Source organism: Psammomys obesus, unplaced genomic scaffold (assembly GCF_907164565.1).
Source record: "Psammomys obesus unplaced genomic scaffold, mPsaObe1.curated_primary_1811, whole genome shotgun sequence".
In the NCBI taxonomy this organism is placed as follows: domain Eukaryota; kingdom Metazoa; phylum Chordata; class Mammalia; order Rodentia; family Muridae; genus Psammomys; species Psammomys obesus.
Window position 1 is genome coordinate 14,052,286 of NW_026591598.1, and position 14,013 is coordinate 14,066,298.

Consider the following 14,013-nt stretch of genomic DNA (forward strand, 5'->3'; position numbering starts at 1 on the left):
GCGATCATGGAGTGATTTTTCTGGTTTGTTTTGTTTATCTGTCTGTTTTGCACATGTGTGTGCACCATGTGGAGGCCAGAGGACAATTTTTTAAAACAATTTATTTAATTTTTATTTTTATGTGCATTAGTGTGAAGAAGTCAGATCCCTTGAAATTGAGGGTATAGACAGTTGTGAGCTGCCATGTGGGTGCTGGGAATTGAACCTGAGCCCTTTGGAAGAGCAGACAGTGCTCTTAGCCACTGAGCCATCTCTCTGGCCTCCAGAGAACAATTGTTAGGGGTGGATTCTCTCCCTCATATGTGGACTCTGGACATTAAGGTCAGGTCACTGAGCCCCTTTACTCACTGAATCATCTAACTGGGCCCAAATTTTTGTTATTTTGTGATAGGATCTTGCTGTGTAGCCTCAGCTGGCCTCGAACCTCAGCTTTTATAAGTGTGTGCTGCTATGCCTAGAAGAAGGGTTAATTTTTAGACTAGCTGCAGAAATAACAAACATAAACTCACAACGGAGAACAAGCCATGAAGCCTGGGACAGGGCGAGCAGGAGCATGTATCAGCCAACCAATAGCTGTTTATTAACCACTCACTGTGCACAAGGCACTTTATAAGGCGGACTCGGTGGCACAGGCCTGTAGTCCCAGCACTCGGGAGGCAGAGGCAGGCGGATCTCTGTGAGTTCGAGGCCAGCTTGGTCTACAAAGCAAGTCCAGGACAGCCAGGGCTACAGAGAAACCCTGTCTTGAAAACAAAAACAAACAAACAAACAAACAAACAAACAAGGCACTTTAGGAGGCACCTTGGGGCTCTCGGCCTCGAAACTCCTGCGCCATGAGAGGGAAGTGTCGGAAGAAGGGAATGCACAGAGAAGAAAGATGAGGCAGAGGTCTAAGCAAATTAGCTTGTGTACCCACGAAGGCTACAGGAGCAGAAGTAAGGGGTGCTGAAGGCCAGGATGCTGCTGCAACCAAAACAGTCCCTCTGGCCCTCTGGCCTGGGCCTTTGGAGTTCCGGACTAGTTCTGTTCACTTGTAGCCAAGTATAACTCTTTACAATAAATCGTCTTCTTCGCTGTCTCAGATGAATAACAGCAACAACAACAATAATAATAATGCAGAAAGGAGCTGGGAGATGGCTCGGTTATCTGTATGCCTGCTGCATACTGCACAGGCAGGAGGAATCAAGTTCAGATCACCAGCACTCATGGAAAAGCCTGCTATAGGGAATGCGCCTGTAATCCCCATTTGGTGTGGGAGGAGGAGAGGGAGGACGCTTCCGTGCCTCAACTTACTCATCTGCAACATGACCGAGTTAATAATATTCACTTCACAGAAGTGCAAAGTACTTGGACTTTCCCCACAAAAAATAAGGAGCTAGGAAGAGGCCAGGCACTAAGAAAGTACCCAACGAAATACCAGGTCCTGTCCCTCGTTCTGTGATTCGTAATTTGGGTAACAAGCAGCCACACATATGTGGAAGCAAGGTCACAGGGCAGGGTGAGCTGAAACCCGGGGGATGCGCCTCCAGAGAACAGGGAGGGCGGGGCTGTGCGTGTTCCCTCCCGGAAGCAGGGCCTGAACCAGACCCCGGAGGACCCGTGGAAAGAGCCAAACTTGGTGGTGCACACCTGCAGTCCCAGCACCAAGGAGGCTGAGGCAGGAGGGTTGCTGTGAGTTTGAGGCTAAGCTAGATGGCAGGACTGTCTCCAAGCAAAACAAACAATGAAAGAAAATAGATTTGGGCCAGATGGTGACCTTTTCTGAAAGGTCCTGGGCTTCTGCAGGGCAAGAGAGCATATGTAAAAGTGAGAGGCTTTCTAAGTCTAAAAAGAAAGAAGAAAAAAAAGCCCCAAGGGTAAGTACAGAGAAGAATGTACTTAACTGTGTCACCAGCATTTGCATTGCTTTCAATTTTGCTCCAATTTTGGTATCATGTTTTATGCAGGGAATTTCCTATAGTGGATAGGTTCAGATATTCATATATGTAATGTAATTAATTTTTGAGATGGGGTCTCGCAATATAGCCCTGTCTAACTTAGAGCTCACTATGTCGATCAGGCTGGCCTCAAACTTACAGCAATCCTTCTGCCTCTGCCTTCTGAGTGCCAGGATCACAGGTGTGTGTTGGCCCTCTATATTTCTAGTGTATGTGGAATTATGTAGAGTAAGCACTGAACGAATGTTTTGTTGAATGGTTATTTATCACCATCTCTGTCACCACCATCATCGTCATCAGGCAGTGCTGGGAACGGAACCCAGGGCCGCCTATGTGCTAGGCAAGCCGTCTACCCCTAAACTACACCCTCGGTTCATAAGCCACTTTTATCTTTCTATTTTACATAAACCATGACGTCTTAGGTGGTACGTTCCTTCCTGGGACAAGAGGAGTTAGAGGCAAAGGCAGGCACCGGGCACAGCCGGAGTCGGTGGTGGGAAAATCCAGCCGCAGTGCTGTTAGGACCAAGCACACAAAAGCCTTGGTAGCCTGAACCTGTGGCGTGAAAGGCCGTGAACCCGTGGGCTGTGGGTCTCTAACCTCGGGTCAGCCTAGCCAAGGCATGTGCCTGCAGTTTGAAGCCTGCCACTAAGGAGAACAGGGGCTCATTCGTCCCAGCCTTGTCTTCTGGTTGGAGCCCTTGAGGTTCTCGCACACTGCTGTTGGCTTGAGATTAGAAAGAAGGTTTGTTTTGTTTCTAGAGCCACCAAATCCAGTGGGTGGATTGGGTCTTGAAATAGAAGCACCTTGAAAGGCCTGTGAATCATTCCTCCGAGCTGGCTTGCCTGAGAGGTTTCATATCCTGTTCTCAGCTACACCTTGAGCGAGGGTTGTGTGTGTGTGTGTGTGTGTGTGTGTGTGTGTGTGTGTGTGTGTGTGTTTTGTATTGTTTTCAGGCCTGTTTGCTTAGGATTTGGTTTTGAAACTTTTACTTTCTTTTAATAGCCTTTTTTTTTTTTTTCCCTAAGCTGGAAGAAATTTTCAATTTTTTTTTTTTTCTTCCAAGAAAGTTCAAACCCTAGAATGACTAAGGCCCTGGGAGGAATTTGGACTTTGTGAGGGGAATTTGAGGCTGCCGTGAATCATCCACTCACTAAGTTCTGCAGAGAGCGGACCTTCTGAAAGCCCCTCATTATGCAAATAGGGAAACTGAGGCTCTGGGAGGCAAAGGGATTCTGCCTAGGTGCCTTGGCCCATCAGTTGGCAGGGGCGGCACAGGCCTTAGGTCTGACACTTGGGTAAGATTTGGGTGGCAGGGGGCTCATGGGCATCGGGTACCTATTTAGTGGGCACAGTTTCAAAATTAGTAGAGGAAGGGGAAGAGCAGGTGGCAGGAGCAAAGACATGGAGGGTTGGTGGAAAGGGAACGCATGGAGGGGCACATGCAGCTCAAGCTCACATTAGGTCAGTCAGCCCTCCCCAGGGTCCTGCTAGGCAGTGATTTTCAAACAGGGGATGTTTGACAAAGTCCGAAGGCATTTTGGTTTGTCCCAACTTGGATGGGGGTTGCTCTGGCATCTGGCAGAGGTGGAGCCTAGGATGCCATTAAGCACCCCATGGTGCACGGGATAAACAGAAAGAGTTGCGTGCTCCAAATGTCTCCAGCATCAGTGCTAATGGGAGCTCTGTGCGGCAGTGCTTACCCAAACAGCACCTCAGCTTCCTTTTTTGTAATGTGTGTGTGTGTGTGTGTGTGTGTGTGTGTGTGTGTGTGTGGTGTGTCTGTTTAAATTATTTTTTATTTAACTAATTAAGTAATTTTTTTATTCACTTTACATCCTGGTTGTAGTCCCATCCCTCCTCCCCTCCCAGTCACACCCTTTCTCTCTCCCCCTTCCCCCCTCGCCTCTTCCTCAGAAAAGGGGAGCTCACTTTTCCATCCACCCCAGTTTATCAAGTTGCATCAGGACTGAGCATGTCCTCTTCCTCTGTGGCCTGGCAAGGCAGTCCCACCAGGGGGAAGTGATCAAAAAGCTGGCAAGTGAGTCTGTGTCCGATGCAGTCCCCACTTCCCTTACTAGAGGACCCACATGAGGCCTAACCTGTCCATCTGCTACTTTGTGGGGGACATTTATTTATTTTTATTTTATGTATACATTGGTGTTCTACCTGCCTGAATGTGTGTGAGGGTGTCAGGTTCCCTGGAATCACAGTTGCAGACAGTTGTGAGCTGCCATGGAGGTGCTGGAGATTGAACCCGGGTCCTCTGGAAGAGCAGCCAGTGCTCTCAATTGATGAACTATCTCTCTAGCCCCCTCAGCTTCCTTTTGCATACAAGATGTAACAATACCTCCACTGATAGTCATTATAATGATTTAATAAATTACTTAGAACAATACCTAGTATGTAGTAAATAATGAACAAAACAAACAACAATAACCAAAACAAACAAACAAACAAATGAAAAAAGCCAGGTGGCGGTGGCTCATGCCTTTAATCCTTGCACTTAGGAGGCTGAGATAAGTGGATCTCTGTGAGTTTAAGGCCAGCCTGGTCTACAGAGCAAGTTCCAGGACAGCCAGGACTACACAGAGAAACCTTGACTGGAAAAATAAAACAATCCAGACAAAGCCTGAAGTAGTATCAGGCACATGCCTGTAATCCCAGAACTCAGCAGGCAGAGGCAGCAGGATCTCCAATAGTCTGAGGTCAGCCTGGGCTATATTGTAAAGTTCAGTCTAGCCAGGGCTGCAGAGAAAACTCTGTCTCAACCAAGCCAAGCCAAACAGACTAACAATAATGATGATGAGAACGATGTTACCCCGATTCACAGAAGTGGAAGAATTATCAATAAAACCCAGGTTTCTTTTATTGGTAGTGGGAATATTGTGTCATTTTAAGGGCACAATCAGTAACAGATCTGCAGCTGGTGAGGGCCAGCCAGCCACTGAGGTACATCTATGTAGATTCCCAAGGCCCCCAAGTTTTGCCTTTCAGACAGTCTGCCTTAAATTTCACTTCATGTTTTATGGTAGAGTGACATGAACTTCCTCAGAAGGCTGAGCTCGGGTCATCCCTACCTGTCATTCATAACTGCTCATGATAAGCTCACGTTTCAGCCCCCTTCCTGACAAATAGGCCACAGTAGGCTATCATGAGAACAGAAGTGGATCCCCGTTGGCAAGTTTACTGCTGTTCAGACACGTGCAAAAGGCAATGCAGACAGGCACGGAGCTCCCAGACCATCTGTCCTAGTTATGGTTAATAATGCCATGATGAAACACCACGACAGAAAGCAACTTGGGGTGGAGAAGATTTATTTGGCTCACACTTTCACATCACTGTCCTGTAGCAAGAATTTTGGAATTCTGGTTTCTTTTTAAAAAACACAGAAATATTTTAAGAATGTGTTTTCGTTTGAATCCCAGGTGTGGGGATGTGGGGCCGCTTCACAGCAGCTGACTGCGATTTGCCTCGTGCTCTGGTGGGGGGGTGTGATTTTGCCAGCTGCAGATAGTTTTTGTGACTGTGTGACATTTGAAATTCTGGGGACTTTTCAGAGGGTGTATAAATGCTAGGGTCCCCAGAAGTGGGGTGGGCTGTTGGCTACTGTTGATCTTGGTTTGTTAAGTAGTCGTGCACAAAAAAAAAGTAAAAAGAAGAAATTAGATATCCTGACGTCAAAGCTCAAACTTGCCCCAAGGAGCTCCGTACCTCTTATCAGCAGGTGGTGGTCTAACGATAATCTAACCGTCACACACTTTCTCACTTTATTCAAGGATCTCTTTCCTTTCCTCACTATCCTTTTTTCTCTTATAACTAATGTTAGTGGACTGAAAGGGAAGAAGAGAGGTAAAGAAGGGTGGAAGAAAGAAGAACCCACAAAGTAACTAAGGCTGATTCCACTGTTCATCATTGGAGGAAGTCAGGACAGGAACTCAAGAAGGGAGGAACGTGGAAGCAGGAGCTGATGCAGAGACTATGGAGTGCTCTTTCTGGCTTGCTCGACCTTTTTTTTTAAAGAACCCCAGGACCACCAGCCCAGGAATGACACCACCCACAACTGGCTGGGCCCTTTCTCATCACTTACTAATGAAGAAAATGCCTTATAGGCTTGTCTACAGCCCGATCTTATGGAGGTATTTTCTTTATTGAGCTTTCCTCCTCTCAGATGACTTTAGCTTGTGTCAAGCTGACTTAAAACTATCTAGCTCACCATCAGTCATTCCTTAAGCAAGATAGCAAGGCCTGAAAGAGGCCTTCAAACTGGGATGACAGCCCGAAGGCCTTGCACCTCCCTCAGGGCCCTCATCTGATCCTCCTGTCTGGAACATTGATGGCCTCTTACCCAATCTGGGCATGTTCCACACTGTCCACTTTAACCCTCTAATCCTGTCCTCAGCCAGAGGTGAAATTCCTGCACTGGCCACTGAGAAGGCCCAGCTTACTAGGACATTCCTGCCTGCAGCCCCAGGCCTCACATCTCAGCAACACCCTCTCAGAATGCCTATGCTCTGCCCGGGACCCCCTTTCCAAGCTTTCGTTGAAATATCAGATGGTTATTTGTTGCGGAATCCAGAGGACCAGATTTCGGCCAAAGGACCCAGGCAAAGGCTAGGTGAGCATGCCGGCTAGCTTGTATTCAGGTGCTCAGGGATTGGAGACAGGAGATCCCAGGAGCAAGCTGTCAGAGACTGGCTACGTCTGTGAGCTCTGAGTTCCTTGGAGAGAGTGTGCCTTGGTGAAGAAGACAGAGGACTCCCACCTGTCAACTGTGACCCTCCATACGCCTGTGCTCACACGTGCACCCACACTTGTGCAAACACACGCACTTGCACACACGCTCACAAGCAAGAAAAAAAAACTGGGCCTTGCTTCCGGAGCATTGGAAGTTAGGCGAGTTATACACACAGCAGCTCTCCCAGCTGTGTTCCTCTCTCCGCCTCTGAAGACCTACTACGCTCTTTATCAATTGTACTCAGCTTCTGTTGCTTCTCTGACAAATGACTCCCCCCAGAGGGCTTCAGGCAGCACGATAAGCTTCAGCCCTGTCAGTCAGAGCACCAACAGGACCCCACTGGGCTAGAATCTAAACGCCAGCAGTGGGACTGGCTCTTTTCTGGAGGCTCCAGTTCAAACCTACTCCTGCTTTCTGGCTTCTAAGTTAGCCCCTAGGCCTTGGCTGGCGGCTCCCTCTCTATCGACACAATCAAAAAACGTGGCACCCCCTTCACTCTTCCCACTGCCCCCATCTCTCTCCATACCATTCTCCCACTCCTTGTCCACGTTAAAGACCCCGTGAAGGGTGCGACACGCCCCCATCCCTGGTAAACTGATGAACGGCCTCCACTCTATCTGCGGACTAATCCCCCTTGTGTAAAGCAGACCAGACCTGTGAGTTTCATGGCAGGGCGTCTGTCTGTGAAGGGTCACTGTTCAGTCCACCACACCGAACCACGGGGGGTGGGGGGGGAGGCGGGGAAGACTGTTCTGACCCAGAGAGCCCATGTTTCCCCTAAAGGGAGCAGCACTATTCAGTTGGTGTGATGTCACTGGGCGTGAAGGCGAGCTCAGTGTGACCAGGTGTGCCGGTATTTCGGGTAAATATAGAAAACCAGATTCTTAGGCGAAACATTCTAATTTTGAAATCATGGTGAAGATAAGAAGAGAAAAAAAGAAAGGAGAGAGAGAGAGAGAGAGAGAGAGAGAGAGAGAGAGAGAAAAGAACCAAACCACATCAAACCAATTCAAGGACTCTATCTGATCCTCAGCCGCTCGCATATACTGTAGGGGCCTCCCAGCCTGGGTCAGAAGATAAGAAATCACCCAGCACTTGCCCTGGGGCTAAGGCACCATGGGGCCTGGAGGCGAGAGGGGAAACCGGTCAGAAGCACAGTGGGTACCTGTGGAGATGCCTCAGGGGAAAGCTCTGAGGGAGAAGGGACCAACCATCTCCCTGAGGGACCAGCCATCACCTGCAGGAAGCAGCCGTGCATCAAAGAAGACAGGAAGTCAGGCTGAGGCCAACCTGCAGAAATCCTGTGGAGCGAGGTGGCTTTGTGCCTCCTGGCTTCAGAACAGACCAAGCAGACCCTGTCAGCTGCCAGACGCTGGATCCTTTTCTTCCCTGAAACCTTAGTAGCCCTACAGCTCGGGGATGCCAGGCAAGGGCACGAGAAGGAAGATTTTCACCCCATTCATTCATTCATTTACTTATTTGTGAATCATGTATTTGTGTGTATGTACTTGAAGGCGGGAGGTCAGTGCGGGGGCATCCTTCCTAACTGCTTTTTACCACTGTATCTTTCCAGACGAGATCTCTCACTTAACCTGGAGCTCACTCACCCTGGTAGACTAGCCGGCCAGCGAAGCCCAGGGATCCTCCTGTCCTCGCCTCTGAGCCACTGGAATGATAGGCATCCAGTTCTTTCTTCTAAGGTCCTGGGTTCTGAACTCAGGGCTTCATACTTGAATAGCTAGTACTTTACCAACCGAGCCGTTGCCCCAGCTTCCTTTAATTTTACTTTGTCAGTGCTACAGATCAAACCCAGGACCTTAAGCTCAATAGACAAGAGTTCTATCATTGAGCACACTCCAGCCCAACCTTTCAATTTTTTTGTTTTGTTTTTTTTCAGACAGGGTTTCTCTGTGTAGCCCTGTCTGTCCTGGAGCTCACTCTGTAGTTCCAGGCTAGACTCAGACTCAGAGATCTGCCTACCTTTCCCTCCTGAGTGCTGGGATTAAAGGCATGGGCCACCACCGTCCAGCTTTTTTAATATTTAAAAAGTTTGAGCTCAACAATGCTACCACTGACTTAAACATTCATTGAAATCCTTTTGTTTATTAAAAATATTATTTATTTATTTGGAGACAGGCTTTACTATGTAGCATTGGCTGGAACATACTATGTTCACCATGCTGCCTTTGAACTCTCAAAAAGACCCACCTGCCTCTTCCCAGTGCTGCTTCCTGAGTATGGAGAATTCAGGCTCATGCCTCCACACCAGCCTCCTCCCAACTTCTTTTATTTGTATTTGTATTCCGTGTGGAACCCAGGGACTGGACTCAGGTTGGCAAGCTCTGTGGCACACATCCTTACCTGCTGAGCCCTGTGGCCAGCCGTTTTTGTTTGTTTTTTTGCACTTTCTTGATGAATGGGGTGAGGGGGGAGTTATTTAAACTCTGACAATTTAAGCAAGTCATGGTGACACATGCCTGTAATCTCAGCCTTCAGGAAACAGAGGCAGAAGACCATGAGTTCAAGACCAGCCTGAGCTACATAACCAGACCTTATCTAAAAACAAATCTAATAGCTTACAATGTAATAAAGGTGATCTATGTAGCACGGTAAAATAAAGTGAATTTTACTTCTTGTCTCCGAATCTTTACAAGTAATCTGAGGGGAATTTTAATGTTGAGCTTTTGTTTGTTTGTTTTAGTTCTTTTATGTGTATGGGTGTTTTGTCTGTCATGTATGTGCCTGTGCAGGATGTGTGTGCCATGCCTAAGGATACCAGGAGAGGGGTCAGGTCCCCTGGAACTAGAGTTACAGATGGTTGTGAGCTGCCATGTGGGTACTGGAAACAGAGCAGCTGGTGCCCTTAGCTGCTGGGCCATCTCTCCAGCCCCTAATGTTGATATTTTATAAACAGGGACACAAGGCTTGAAATAGGTCAGCAAGTTGCTCATTGAGTTTGGAGATAGAGACCACTGGGCTTGCAAGGCCTAGTCCTGTGGGCCTGGAACTCAGGAGGATAGGAGAGGGGCTACAATGGATTTCTGGCATCCTGGGCTACAAAGTGAATTGGGCTTCATGAGACATGAAGGGAGAGCTCTTGGGGGCAGAAAAAAGGGAAACGTGGGGCTTGAGTTGGGTTTCCAGGGCTTTCAGCTTGGGGGTGCCCTACAGAATAAAGAAAGTCACAAGGCAGAGGAGGGCCTGTGGTTTCTGGTCTGTTGGTTTTGAGGGCAGACCTCCGCCTTCATGGTCCCAGATCTAGGAGGCTCCAGGGTGGGGATCAGGTCAGGGCTCTGGCATAGGGTCTAGCCTCAGTTTTGAAGCCAAGTTCCCCTCCCCCCACTACTTGGGAGAAGAGACTGCTGAGGTGGGCATGTCAGAGTGAAGAGCCTGGCTGCACATGCCTGGACCAGCTGCCACCAAAGTGTTCTCACCAGAATGCTTCCCGGCTACTCAGACTCACCCCAGGACCACCCAGACCTTCAGCCTCTAAGAGACAGTTGGTACAACTGGAAAACCTGGCTGGTACCGGAGGTGTGGATTCTATCCTGAGCACTGATAAACTCGGTGTGTAACACTTGCAAAAACAGCAACTGGGAGTAGAGGTGGGAAGACCGGGAATTCATGGTTGTTCTTAGCTACCTAAGGGGCGTGAGGTCAGCCAGGGCTACCTGACACCTTGTCTCAAATATATATATGCTTTTAACTCCAGAACTCAGGAGGCAGAGGCAGCCTGGTCTACATAGTGAGATCCAAGACAAACAAGGCAATGTAGAGAGATCCTTTTTGTGGAAAAAAAAAAAAAAATTTAAGCATGTAGCTTGTGACAGTCTGTCATTGTCACCTTTCTGAGCTGTAGCAAACTATGGCTAAAGATAATAATGACATATCTGCCATAAAGATGTTGGGAAAATTCTCCTCCTCCTCCTCTCTCTCCCGACCCCCTCATGTCAAGGTCTCAGTCAGGCTGGGTGTGAACTTGCGGATACAGGTAATCAATCCCCCTGCCTCAGAAGGGAAAAGAAGAGAAAGGCCTACTGCTATTAACCACCCATTTTTAAACATCTCCCACAACCAGATGCCATCCTAAGCAATTTGTATTAATTTTCTCAGCAAATCCTCACACCTTGTGGAACAGAGTATAAAAAGGCCATAAGCCTGCATTATTTGAGCAGCTTTGCATTTTGTTTCCCAAGTGCTTTATTGAGCTGTGATTTACGTACCATAAAAATCCACCATCCACTTTAGGCATACAGCAATTTTTTTTTGCATATTTACAGAGCTGCGCAACCATCACCACTTCAGTTTGAAAATATTTTCCTCATTCCCCACAAACCCGGTTCCCATTAGCAAGCACTCTCCTCCTCCTCCCCAGTCCCCAGCAACCACTAACCTACTCTGTGTCTCCCCAGATTTGCCTTTTATGGAAATGTCACATAAACGGAATCATATATTATGTGGCCCTCTGAGTATTGTTTCTTTCACTTAGCACAATTTTGGAAGGTCCATCCATGAGGCTCCATGTTTCAGTAGCTTTTTTTTTTTTTTTTTTTTTTTACAGCTAAATAATATTCCGTTGTGTTCTGTATCATACTTGGGTGATGGGGTCATCCATTGTGAACATTTGAGTCACTGGTGCTTCTTGGTGATTATGGAAATGTGGCTTTGAGCATCCTTAGAAATCCTGTGTGGATGAGCTTCTGTCGCTCCTGGGCATCATTCAGCTGGAAAGAGATTGCTCAGTCCCATAGCAAACTTAATTTTTTTTTTTTTTTAAAAAAAAGTCTTTTCAAAAAGTGTGTGTTTACATACATGCACGTGTGTATGTGTACTACCTGTATGCAGGCGGTTGTGAGCTCCCAGATATGAACGTTGGGAATAGAATCCATGTGCCCTGGGAGGGCAGCGAACACTCTTAGCCACTTAGCCATTCTCAGCCCTTTGCCATTTTGGAAGGATGCATCTGGTTATGGGAGATGTTAAAAAAATAGGTGGCTAATACTAATAGGCTTTTTTTTTTTTCCCTCTTTCTTCTCCCTCCCCACCTCCCAGCAGGCCTAGGCAAGCTTCAGCTCTAGCCCTGGAAGAGGGTGCTGCGGAATCAGAGTTGGAGTACCCAAAATGCTATTGCTTCCATCCCTGAATAAAGCAACCCTCAATCTTCCTCTCCCTCCTCTCCTCTCCCTCACTCCCTCTGTTTCTTTTTTCTGCCTTTTCGGGCTGAATCCAAAGTCAGACTAGGCAGGAGCTCTGCCCCTGAGCTCCATCCCCAGCCGGATAAAGTGAAGCCCATCCAGACATAGCAGGCTGTCATTTTTAAAAGACAACCAGAATTCCTTATTAAGCTTTGATTTGCTAATGGACAGCTTTTGGGAACCACTTCTCTTCTACAGTGTGGGTCCCAGAAATGCCGGCCGCTCAGCCGTCTTGCTAGCTCTGTTTCTTATATTTTATTGTCTGTCGGTCTTGCAAACTTGTATCCGACTCAAGGTTCACCACGCTCCTGTGGGGTGGATGTTGTGACTAGCTCTTCTTCGCAGAGAAGGAAATCCAAGGGAGAGGGTGACCTGCCCAAGGTCACAGTGCAGCCTCAGACCTAAGCGGCCTGACTCCTATCTTCTCCCGTGAGACCTTGCGGCCCCGGCTGCTATAGGGGTGTCTGGAGCTGGAGTGGACTTGTCCTTTGGGTTAGACCAGCTAAGAGCGATGATAATGAGTCATTCTAATCAGAGCCCAAACTGAAGACTTGTCTTTCACGAGGACAACATTTAGACGACAGATTAATAAATATAAGCGACACATTTGCTATCTATTGACTCGGGATATGTGGGTGAAATAAACGGCTGAGGAGCACTGATCTGAGCAAGCACCTTGTATTACAAGCGTGGAAACCGATGCCCAGAGCAGGGATGTATTTACCAAGGGCTGGATCCGCTATGCTGGCAGTCCTTGGAGCTGTGTTTGCAGAATTCCAGGCTGAGATTCCTCGGGACGTCAGTCTTTACTGGGAAGGCTTCTGCCCTCCGTCCCCTGGAAGCCCCTTTCCCGACCCAGTTCCCTTCCTCTCCTAAGACTGTCCCTCGGCCACCCTCAGGTGCTGGGCCAGGAATTCCTTTCAGAGACTTAAACAGAGCCGAAAATAATGGTCAACCCCCTCGGGGGTCTCCAAGGGTCCATTTCTCTCTCCACTTGGCTGACTCAGTCTCCCCGAGTGTCTTCCCCGAGCTTGTCCTAGACCTCACAGCTCTGCCTTCATCTGCTATCACACGTGGTGGGGTGTTGAGACGACCACCTGCCCTCTCCTCAACCCTGTGCCCTCTTTCCAGCCCTCTCCAATAAGACAAGAGAGACAACGCTGAATCGGTCAAACCCCCGAACCCAGGAAACCACAGGCAGAGGCTGGGAAGGCGCCACCGAAACAGAGGCGCGGAAACAAAGGCCCAGAAAGAATGTCCTGGACAAAGAGGGAGGAAGAATGGACCTACAGACTCGGGAAAGGGCCTGGCGAGAACGTCGAAGGGGCCAGAAGTGAGGGAATCTCGAGATGGGAGAACCAGGAAAGAGAGAGAGAGAGAGAGAGAGAGAGAGAGAGAGAGAGAGAGCGCAGAAGGGAAAGTTGGAGAAGTCAGAGTTTGAGAAAAGGGGCGGAAGACGGAGACGACGCTGGCAGGAGACCCAGGCGCGCGGGGCCGGGCGCGGGTCCCACGTCCCCGGGGGCGGACCCTGCTGGCGGCGCCTGGCCCCGCTGCGGCCGTCGGAACAGCCACATTCCTCCGGGTTTCCCACACATTCGCCATCAAAGCGTCCCCAAAGCCCCAGCTTTTCCCGCGCCCCTCCCCCGCCACTGGCTGGAGAAGCTATTTTTCACCCCCTCCTGGTCTTTAATCTGTTGTGGGAAAAGAAAGCGGCTTTTGTTGGACGAGGGGCTGCGCGGGGGGCGGGGAGGAGGCGCGGGCGATTGTGTGTCCCGCAGCTGCGCGCCAGCGCTGGGGTGGGGGCTGCCGGGGTGCAGGCCGGGAGCCGCGGCTGCCAGGGAAGGTGGGCCAGGGCGGCAGGGGTGCAGCCAGGTCGCGGGGTGCAGGTCGTGAAGGTGGCTTAGGGCTCAGGGGGCGGGTTGCGGGCGCGGAGGGTGGCGGTGGAGAGGCAATGGAGGAAAAGGCCACTGGAGTGTCTCGTCACCGTCCTTTTGGCCAGGGTATTGCCTGAAGACGGGACTCACACAGGGCTGGGCACGTAGAAGTGTGTCAGGCTGCAGAGCTGAGAAAGACGGGGCGCGATTAATCTGTGTTTGGTTTGGTTTGGTTTGGTTTGGTTTGGTTTGGTTTGGTTTGGTTTGGT